Consider the following 12,336-nt stretch of genomic DNA (forward strand, 5'->3'; position numbering starts at 1 on the left):
AAAAAAAAAAAAAAATTTAAAATATAGCTGCAAGCAGCGGTGATGGGGCCCAAGTCCGGTAGCATCGCAACCCCGGTGGCATCAGGAAAATGGTGCACAGCGAGCAATATGCATTTAACTTTCTGACAAGCTGATTGTTGTGTTACAGCAATCAAAGGGTTACTCTAGGAAAAACAAGAATGTCACAGAAAGGAAATGATATATAATATCTTATATAAGCATTTATAAAATAATTATATAAAACTATATTGACAGTACAGCACATATAAACTAATTTTATGCATAAAGTTGTCATTCTAATGGATAGAAAAAGACAGGAGAAAGATCAAGCTTTAAAATATTACTTATCCTATGATACCACCATAGTATTATAGCCGTCATCTCAGTTAAAAGGTTTTATAGTTTTTAAATTGTTGTTAGGCCGTCTTTCCTCAGAATGACTTGTTCTCCATATGTAAACAACAGGAGTTTGGATAAAGCACTTAGAAGACATAAGCAAATTACGGGTTTTTTTCACGTTAATTTAATAAGTCACCATGGCAACACCATTCAAGATATCCAAAAACCGTTCGCAATTTAGCATCTTCAATATCTTCATGTAGACAAAGTTTGGTGTGAATTGCATGAATCCCCTCGGAGTATGCAATAATGCACAGCCTGAATTTAAAAAAAAATTATAATAATAATCACATTTAAACCAAAATAGTTTTCAACTCCTTGAAATTGGCCATTTTAAAAGCTGTGCCACAGTCCCCCCCCGGTGACCCTCCCATGTTAAACTCTGCCTGGCCCCGATGGCCGCAGATTCCAAGCTGTATGCCAATTTTCAAGTTTTTTTTTTTTTTAGCATGTTAATGGCCCCAAAAGTCCCACACACACACGTGTGTGTGTGTATTACAAATGGAACACGTTTTATTACATTTTTGTTCCTGAGCTCCACCTTTCTGGTGAGAATCTTGATTTATTTTTTTTGGATCATATGTATCCCAATGTTACTAAAGTTTTGAACAACACAAACTGATGATTTGATCCAGATCAAAACCAAGATTGGATTTTGTATCTAATCTAATCCGTGTATCATTTGATCATTCATTTTTTTTATTTAATATTGAAAGTAGAGCCTACCCTGCTCACCCAGTAAGTCTGTTTGTTTGTTTAAGAAATGAATGAATTTGTTTCAAAATAAATATTTTAAACAAGACAAAAAGGAAAGAATAGTAAATTGGCTTGGGCATTATACAGGCAAGAACTGTCATTCTGACTGACAAACGGAGAACAACAGATATTAAATAGCCTACTGTTAGTTATAAATATAATAACTTGCCATTTCGGTTTGTTTCTCCCCAAACCCTCAGTATACCTTCAGAATGCTTGGAATATATGCCACGAGATGCATAGGATTATTTTACGACAGATATGCATCCGCTTCAAAAAAAAAAAACTGAAGTCACCATTTTCTGCCATTAAATTGGCAAGTGCGAGCAGGACATTTGTGTTAAGTAATAAGCCTTTAGAACAACATTAAGGTGAGTAGTCACTCTAGTTCACACAGTTCCAATAAATTGCGATGGGTTAAATAAACTCAATAAGCAGACAGACGCGACTACAGTCAAGCGCAGACCAGTATTGAAGTGCACAGGAAATAAGCAGCAGTCATATTTAAAGCAGTTTACATTCACTTGATGTTCACTTGGATTTTTTTTTTTTCCCCATTGAGGGGAAATAACTTAATACTCTGTCATTTATAGTCGTATGGTCAAATTTATATTTTTAATTGTGTTACGTTCAAAATAACTACAAAATGTCATGCCTTTGAAAAATAAAGAGAACAACAGAATGCGCTGCTTTACCGCGTCTCGGTCTCCTTGAGCATCTTTCTGGTGCATGCCACAAACATGAACCACAGCGAATACTTGTCTTTTAAAAGGCTTCATTTAGATGATATGACGTTAAATGCATCATAAATCACTTTGGAATAAATCACAGTAGGCCTATGTAGCATGATAAAAAAAAAAAAAGCGACTTCACAGTCTGGAAATACTTTGGGCTATAGCAAATTATTTCTCGGACCCCCTATCACTTTAAGAACCGTTGGTCTACACCGAAGAAAGCCCTGTCTAGACTCTGCCCCAGTATGAGTTGTGTCGAGCTATTCATAAGCCAGTTTGTTTGACAAAAAAAGATTTAAATGTGTTAAGAATCCATACAACTGCAGCAGTGGAGGACTATTATTCTGCTGCGTGATACTGCAGAAGAACTGATGACGGCACGGTTTGATCTTCGGCTGACCAATCAGCAGAAAGGGGCGTTTAATTCCCGCCCACGTGTAGAAATCCAATATTCCAGCTGTTTATTCATTTTTCCACCCATGAACGAAAAACGAAAATTTAAGATGAAAACAAAAAAATGAAAAGAGCCATTTTCAAATTTTTCTACTTCCAATATTAAATAAAAAAAAAACGAATGATCGAATGATACACTGATTTAATCTGATTTCAGAATCTCTTCTCAAAAAAAAATTGCACCGGTTCAGTACATCTACAGTGGTCATAACTTCCCACTTGAATAAGCTATTGCATAACCAACCCAACATGAATATCCATCCCTCCAGCCTGCTGATTGGCCAGCGGTCTGTGAAAGGTCAGATATGCTGCAAAGTACATGTCAAGCTACATGTAGCACAAATCCACGGCATGTCACTGTAGTTACACAAGACTTCTCATGAAGATTACATTCCAACAACAGCAGGATTTGGCAAAAACATGATAGGCTATAGTGGAAATACTGCCACAAATAAAGATCAAAATGTTTTTTTTTTTGTTTGTTTTTTAATGCTCTTTAACTTTTTATATATATATAATGGTTTATTGTAATTGAAAACATAACATTCAAAGATGGAATTTCATTTTAAGGTAAAGTAATAATCTATTTCCACAAAATAGCAAGTGATAAGTACCAATAAGACACAATGACCGAATGCTACTTTTATTTATTTATTTATATATATAAGCCTGTACTTAAAGAAACTAACCACTGCAGTGATGACAGTAATGGACTCTGACGCAATGATTTGCATGTCATGCATCAACAATTCTTCCCAAAGGGCATAGATGCTAAACATCCACACTTCACATGCCCAAGCTCAGAACAAACACTTTAGCAGTCGGTAATAAGGCAGTTGAGTATAGCCTTCCTGATGTTATCACAACTATTAACATTTTGTCCATCTGATGCCTTAGCTAGAAGATGAGTGAAGGACAGGTGGCGCGGCCACCCTTGGGCAAAAGTCAAGGCAGACTGTGTGATGCTATAGCTGCCCGCTTAAACACACTATGGACACGCATAAAAGGGCATAATCGGATGATAACTGAATGTCAAGTTTAGTTTTTAGATAGTCTTGTCGTCTTTATTTTTTTATTTTTTTATTTTTAGTTTTTTTATGACCACCATTGATCTGATGATCAAGATGCTACAAGGCGATACTCTGCATTTGTATTTAAAATTAACAACATTTGTATTTTAAGAGGTCCGTTATACCATTAATATAACATTTAAGGAAAGAAATTGGCCTCTTGGCCAGTGTACATTGTTGATTTAAAATAAATCACTAATCCGTAAACTATAAACATATGAATTGTCCAATTTTAATGTATATTTTATACAAAATTAACAAAGGTGAAAGATACACCGTTAAAAATTTCTTACAGAGCTATTTCTACCTGGTTTAACCTATACAATTTTATTTATTTTGTTATTAACACCATGAAACAAATTATTATAAGTTGATTCACTTTGATTTTTATTGTTTATGAAGTTTGACATACTGAATATGAAAATCACAATACTTTTGTGTATCATTTAACAGTGCTTGTGAAAAAAGCTAAATAGTCATAATAAAGGATGAGTTGGTGTGATCAAACTTTTGGTCTTTGTATATGTAATAAACTACTTTTTTTTTTTTTTTTTCTGAAGAAAATCTGAGTGCTGCTGTCCCATGCAAATGCCAATGACACAATGTTACAGTGTTGTGGATGGCCGGCAGTGATGAGTTTTTATTTTTATTTTTTTTGCGCATTGCTTTGCAGTTGCTAGGGTGTTGTGTGAGTGGTTGCTAGGTGGTTACTTACTGCTCCAGGTCAAAAGTGTCCACCCACATGTCTCTATAAGATTTTAGTCTCTAGATATAATTCAGGTCTCTCCTTGTAAATCTAGAGGATTCTTACATCCATTTTATCGCTAGTCATAAATCTGGTCACTTAAATATATTATAGCACACTTCTACTCAACAAGCTGCGTGATTTGAGACATTCATGCCAGCAGCAAAAACAGTCTGAGTTATATGCTGAAGATTAATACTTAGGGTTAGGGGCTTGTTTAAATCCCTAATACTAGGAGAAATAAAAATAGTGATGCTTGCCTTAGCATCTGTTTTTATGTCTCTGCCCATGATAACACAGTCAGACACAGCAGAATGAAATGTGCCCTTAACATTTCGGTCCAACTCTAGCATTTCAATAGAGCTAATAACTTACCTAAATGACTACATTAATCACTTCAACATGGAAATGGAACAAAGACATGGCAAATGTTATAAACAAAGGACAGTTCAAAGACACTGTTCCTTATCAATAGCTACACTCGATGCTGCATTTCATAAATGCTGATTAGAACATTGTTTGACTGGTTGTGACGCATGTGTGGCAAACACACGAAGAATTTGACTTGAATATCCTCAGTCGGTTACGTCAATGGAATGCGTGCAACGGAGTTGCAAAGAGAAGCAAGCCACCACTCCCTCGTTAAAATTGTGGGGGTCGCACGTCGATCTGGCTGAGGTGTGAGTGGCAGATCCTTCCTTTTCTCTCATGGTCTCGCCAGATCGGGAAGTCCTCGCGCCTACTTCTAAAGTGGGCACGTACTTCTTTGGATCAGGAAGAGGACACCTCATCTCTTGCTTTTACAGAGATGCAGATCGAGAGTGCCACATCGGAATGCTCCTCTCACAAGGATAAAGAGTTATTCAAGGTGGTGACTCGGGCAGTGGCCAGACTAAAGTTAGACTGGCCACAGGAGCAAGAGACCCCCATAAAGCTGGATGATAGGTTCCTGTCAGGTGGCCGAGAGGGGTCTCCCCCTTCTTTGTCGCTCTCCATGACGAGTTAACTCGTTCATTCCATATTTGTCCCTTGTGTTTGTGCCCTTGACACTGATTTATTTAACCATCGTAGATGCGAAGACACAGCGCTACATGATGATGCCCCAGAGACGTTCACGGGCTATCTCTACCCTGGAAGCACATCATCGCTGAAGAAGCCAACTTTCCCCAACAAGCCTGTAGCTGAACCTCACATGCATCAAGGACAGAGACTGGGCATTCCTCCTTGATGCCAGGGCCATGGATGTCAACACAGTCTGTCAACACCGTCAGCAGTAGGTTCCGTGAGGCGAAGTGGTATGAAAAACACCCTCGCACACTCACATACTCCTCTTCTGGGCTTCTCGCCTCAAAAAAGCCGGACCTGGTCAGGACTGGGTGGCCGACAGCCCTGACAAACATTAAGAGCTCCTTCCCAGCATCCTCACAAGATCGCTGTCACCTCTGGTGTTTCAGAGGGCAGTGGTCTCCTACAAAGTGTTACATGTTCAGTTTTCTGTCACGATTCAGGAACCTGAACATGTAACGTCCCCCCAGCAAAACAAAATGTCAAAACTAGTGCTCCTTACAGAGAGTATGGCAGCGTGAAAACACTAAAGATTATCGAGCTAGGCCAGAAAGTTACTGTCCATTACTTTTACTTTTAAAAAGTTCTAGGTCTCATGGCAGCTGCATCCATGGTGATACCTTTGGGCCTCCTGCACATAAGACATTTTCAGTTGTGGCTCAGAGCCAGGGAATTTCATCCAAGGGCCAATCCCCAGAGGCAGATAAGGGTTACACGCCAGTAGCTTTGTACCATTTCTGTGTAGTTCAGAACCCGGTTTCTAACTTTGGGCCCCAGTCTAGACATGTGTTGTCACAAGATGATAACGGCAGAAGCTTCATTCACAGGCTCTGGAGAGGTCATCTTCTCAACTGGCACATCAATTGCCTCAAAATGAATGCTGTATTTTGAGCCCTGAAATACTTTCTTCAGCAGTTAAGGGGCTACCATGCCCTAGTGTGGGTGGACAATACTGCGGTAGTCTTTTTCATAAATCGCCAAGGTGGACTGCGTTCATGCCACCTGAACAGGCTAGCGGAGCAGTTCCTGTCCAAGTACCATTTCCCCCATCACTCTGCTCCTGGGAGTCCTGGCCAATGTTTTTCAACCAGGGTCTCACCTCTTACTAATAGTGCATCTCTGGGTGACCAGAGTGTGATTCTCAGATATAATATCCCTCCTCAACAGCTCGCCATGGGTGATTTCTGATCAGTAGAGATATCCTATCTCAGGCGCAGGGGACGGTGTTTCATCCCTGGCCCAAGCTCTGGAACCTTCATGTCTTGCCCCTGAAAAGGACCAACTAAGGGATGCCGAGCTTCCAGCCGATGTAGTACAGACTATTCTAAGTGATAGGGCTCCCTCCACTAGATGAAGTTATGCCCTCAGATGGTACGTTTTTGAAAGTTGGTGTATGACACACCATGCAGACCCAGTTCACTGCCAATTTGTTTCAGTGCTGGAGTTCCTGCAAGAAAAACTGTCCTCAAGTGCAAGTCCTGGTACTCTCAGTGTATATGTGGCTGCCATTTTGGCTTGCCATGCTCTGATTGACAGGGTCTCTGTAGGAAACCACCCTCTTCATTCGTGGAGCTAAGCGGTTGAGGCCGCCCACCAGAGTGACAGTCCCTTAGTAGGACTTGGCTGTAGTGCTTGAGGAACTTGTTGGGACTCCTTTTGAACCAGTAGACTCGGTGCCTGTCAAGCTTTCTCATGGCTATTACTTCTCTAAAAAGAATTGGGGATTTACAGGCTCTGTTAGTCTCGCCATCCTGCTTAGACTTTGCCCCCTGGGCTGGTCAAAGCTATTTTGCATCCTTACCCTAATTATCTTCTCAAAGACATGCTTTACAGCCAGTCAAAAAAAGAATGTTCATATCAGTGTTAATGAAATGCAGCATCTCATTGCTGGTTTTTCAGGGAACAGGGTTACAGTCAAGTAACCCGAGATTTTATGTTTAATTGTATATTAATTTTTCTTTATTTATGAGAAAACCCTTCCCCGCCAAACACTGAATTTTCCGTGTTTTTGTTTTCACTGTTATACGCACAGTTATGCACTATTACACATCTTCTGAATGAGTCTACGATCTCCCAATCAAAAACCCTGACTAGGAAGATTCAGAAACCAGCTCATATGTAAGCAGATGCATATAAAAAAAATAATGGGATCATCAACAATAAACAGCATATTTATGGCGCCATAAAACTGAATATAGCCCAAATGTTATCTGGACTACTTTTGTTAAATTGACTGCTCCAGTTCACTTTCATTGTATGGATCTCAATTTGTCCAAAAACTGTAAATTTGTTTTCTTGACCATTTCTAATTTTCCTTTTTTGACAAAGATATTTGCCATAGTTAAAAAGAAAAATATTTTCAATGCTAATGCGTAGAAGTTATCACTTAAAACGAGTTAACTTGGATGTTACTATTTTAACTTTTTTTTTTTTTCTCAAAATATCCATGAAAAAATTCAAACGACATAAGGGTGACTAAATAATATTGTTCATTTTTGGGAGAATGATCGCTTAAACAATTTAATGTTGATGCAAGTAAATGACTCGACAACAGATGCTGAAATGTTCAATGGTGTGTAGTAGACGTTAATGATGTGTGATGTTAATTACATAATCATTCAAATGCTAAACACCAACAGATGTTTCATATGTTTGCATTTTTCTCTGTTTTGTCCATGTAAAATAATTAGCAAAGTAGAAAAGTTTTCTCATTTCTGAATCAAACTTACTCATTTCTTAATAGTATGAATGTCTAGTTCTTTCTAACCGATCTGTGCAGTCTCAAGCCAGGGCTCATCTGTTTCTTCAGCTTATTAGGGTAGTACTCATTACATTCAGGTCTTGAGCAAGTAACAGTTTTTGGCATTATGACAGCTTTTTGATGGAATTACTCATTCAGGATTTGAATACAGGTGGAGAGACATGCTTGGCGTGTGCTGGTAATGAGTCTTCTCACTGCCACAGAGTGGGAATCATATGAGATGAGCATGCAGGAGCTTTACTTATTTTGTCATTTCATTACATAAAGCAAACAACAGTGTGATGTTTGGTGTTCCTTGATGGATCATATGTGACCCTAGACCACAAAACCAGTCTTAAGTCGCTGGGGTATATTTGTAGCAATAGCCAAAAATACACTGTATGGGTCAATTTATACATTTTTCTTTTATGCAAAAAATCATTAGGCTATTAAGTAAAGATCATGTTCCATGAAGATATTTGGTAAATTTCCTACTGTAAATATATCAAAACGTAATTTTTATTTAATAATATGCATTGCTAAGGACGATTTTCTCAATATTTAGATTTTTTTTTTATTATTATTTTTTTTTTTTTTGCACCCTCAGATTCCAGATTTTCAAACAGTTGTATCTCGACCAATTATTGTCCTACCCTAACAAACCATACATCAATGGAAAGCTTATTTATTCTGCTTTCAGATGATGTATAAATCTCAATTTTGAAAAATGTACACTTAAGACTGGTTTTGTGGTCCAGGGGCAAGGCAAGTTTATTTATATAGCACATTTCATACACAATGGTAATTCAAAGTGCTTTCACATATATGGATGAAGCCTCACTGTACAAAAATAACAACAATTATCCAGAATACAGGGCTTTTACACCCAGGCTCATTGGAAATATGTGACTCTGCTTAGATTTCTGCAAAAACGTGTAAATGCCTAAACATACAATTTACTGCAGTTTCCAGCTTGTGGACAAATTATTGATAAATAAAGATTTATTTTTTTGTGCGTACAAATGTCATGACCGCAATACACTTAGTGCATGATTTGTAAACGAATACAATTTGTCATTTGCACCACATAATCCGCTCCATATCCAGTGCTGGGTGGATTACTTACAAATTGTAGTCCATTACAGATTGCATGCTGAAAACTGTAGTTAGTAACGTAATATAGGTTACTCATTTTAGGTAACGTATTCGCAGCACTATTTAGATTAATTTTATCAAACTTGTTTTAAACACCATTATATGTATCATATTGATAATAAAAATAAAGAAATTACATGTTCATATTATATTTAATTTATCAACATCATAAAATGCATGGTTTGCAAATTTATTTACACTACATATGTGAATGTAGTTAAAGCTAAATGACACGCGGTGGGATTTTTATAAAGAGAAATTTAAAAGAGATAAAAAAATAACAATTAAGGATCATCAATAAATTATGAATTTACGGTCATTGTGTGATTTAATATGTAATCATGTTATCCAGTAAAAAGTCATTGTAATCTGATCAATTTAAAAATGTAATGCACTCTAATTACAAGTACTTTATTTTTGGAATCAAATTACATAAGATTTTGCTTTCACCAACCTAGGGAGGTGAAATAGTGTAGTGATGAGTACTCATGTCACCAATGACATTATGATTTTTGGATAACGTGTCACTTAAAGGGGTCATATAATGCAGGCATTGAATTATGGCTCTCAGTATCCTCTAATAGGTGCATTGCCAGCAAATTCCATAATCTCAGAATATTCTAAAAGGAGCAATTTTTCCTTTCTCTTTGGAGTGTTACAAACTCTTGGTGCATAAAGAAGATCTGTAAAGTTGCAGAGACTAAAGCCTCAAATCCAAAGAGATATTCTTTATAAAAGTTAAGACTTGTCCACGCCCTCCTAAAATGCCTAGTTTAAACACGCCCCCACATGTCTATGTCACTGTGTGGGAAGATTTGAATAACACCGCCCAAATGTTCACACAAAGAAAGGTGTAACTTTTATTCTCACTGTAGTATTGTTGCCACCGCCGCCATGTTGTGGAGACGCTGTGTGTTTCGTTGTGAAAGCGAAACTACTTTGTTTGGCCTTCCAAAAGAGGACTATATCTGCTTCGTCATGCCTAGAGCTGATCCGTGCTGGTCGCTGAGGAAATACATCAACTTCGTGCTGTGGATCACCGAATTGGCTTTCACTGTGGACGAAGCGGAGTCCAGCCCAGGGTCATCACATGTGGCTGCCGCAAGCTCACCGGCCGCAACTGTCAATTTCCGCCTGCCGCGCCATTCCTCACTCTAGCAGACTCTTAAAGAATTTGCCACTGACGATTCAAACGTGAGTTTTGAGCAGTGTAGAGTTAGCTTTGTTTGTTGTTTCTCCGATCACAAATGCAGACATGGTTGTGATGAGAGGGGCGGGGCCGAGAGCCGTGGGAACGGAACGTGGCCGGTGGCGCCTCTCGTCACAATGGTTTTGTTTGGGCGGCGCGATACACAACTCATAAAAAGACAGTATAAGTCATTTTAATGAGTAATTATGTCCCCACTGGATGCAACAAATGCCTCGTTTGTAATGGGTTTTATTGGTGTTGTCTCATGGCACCGGGACACGCATCACGGTATGGTAAGGGGCATAACATTTCCGTCACACTCTTGAGGTATTCAGCCAATCACAACGCACTGGATCGCTGGCCAATCAGTGTACACCTCGCTTTTCAGAAAAAGCTTTGTAAAAATTGATGCGTTTCAGAAAGGCGGCGCATAGAGGAGAAACAATGAACATTATGTGGAATGTTTTTTTTTTTTTTACCTTAAACTGCATAAACACATTGCATTACACCAAATACACAACATAATGTTCTTTTTTAGCAACGTCATATGACCCTTTTAAGGTGCTGTTATGAGTACATCAGATAAGAAAGGTTGGTAGGATATGTAACTTTTAGATATCGAACAGGGTGCCTTATTTAAACACCACCTCAGTCAGTCTGCTTTGCTGCATCCAATGCACACTGCTTTACAACCTACCTCCTCCCCAGCTCCTCCTTTAACTTGTCTAACTTATGTCACTGTCACTGAGAATGCTTATTTCTCCGAATAAGCATAAGATGGCTGTGTTGTAGTTTGCATCAGTTTTAAGGTTTGAAAGCATAGTTATGAATGTATTTGGATGGCGTCCTGGAGGTCCTAAGGAATTTTTATGGTGGCCACAAGCCAAAATCTTAGGGATCAGGTGGGTGAAGGGCAGAAACTGCATTTTGACCAATGAGAAGTCCTATCCTTCCCGGGCTTGGTACCAGAGATCATCTTTTTTGCCCTCTGAGAGGTGTCTTGTTGTTGTCATGGCATATTTATCTGATGGTGTTGGACAGATTGCTTATGTTAGTCCACCAAGATCCAATCAAAATGTAGCAAACCTTTGTCCACTGTCATGGTCAGAGAGGGGCCCCGCCATAAACTGGGCCCTGGAATGTGCTGTTCACTACAACTACATGTAATCATTTAATGCCCAGTACTGTCCATATGGATGGCTTTTTTGACTTAGTACACTTGCTTGGTGGCTCACCTTGTACGAGTCCTGTGAAACATGAGTCACAACACTCAACAAAAGAGCTCAAAGCCTCATACAAGCAAGCTAAAATTACATAGTTGCTTCAGCAAATGTATTTTTTGCCCACATTTGCTTTTTGTTACCACTGTCGGTCAGGTTTAACCTTAACCTTTTGGGATTATTGTATGACTTTAATTTATGCCCTTTTTGTTGTTGTTACTTGCTGTGTGATATTAGGAGCGCATCTTTGTGCTTCAAAGTGCTTTTAAACTATTACACAAATCCAATGTCTCTGCTTTGCCAGAGGCAAAGATTACACAGTTCACTTCATATCAACAATATGTACAAAAATTGTGCCAAATTAAAATTTCTTGTTTGCTAATAAATAATTTGCTTAAGAGGAAATATTTAATTTCTCTGACGAATTCATTACACTGTAAAAGAATGCACTGTTAACCTATTAATACAGTCATCTGACTTAATTTTTTTTTCTGCTCTGTTGACATTACCCATACATTTAGCAGACGCTTTTATCCAAAGCGACTTACAATTGGGGGATACATAAAGCGATTCTTCTTAAAGAGGCAAACAGACACAAGAAGTGGTTGTAATACCAAGTTCTTAGACATTATTCAAATAAGTACAAGCTAGAAAGAGAAGGAATAAAAAAATTAAATTCTCTGGGGCAGCCCGTGCTGGCCTGGAGGAGAGAGGACAAATATCATCAAAAATTCGTCTAAAAGTAACCGGTAGGGGGGTTGGTGGCACACAGGTAGCAAAATGTAGTTGAAATGTAATGAAGAAATGATC

The sequence above is a fragment of the Sinocyclocheilus grahami genome, unplaced genomic scaffold, assembly GCF_001515645.1.
Source record: "Sinocyclocheilus grahami isolate Dianchi unplaced genomic scaffold, SAMN03320097.WGS_v1.1 scaffold1402.1, whole genome shotgun sequence".
In the NCBI taxonomy this organism is placed as follows: domain Eukaryota; kingdom Metazoa; phylum Chordata; class Actinopteri; order Cypriniformes; family Cyprinidae; genus Sinocyclocheilus; species Sinocyclocheilus grahami.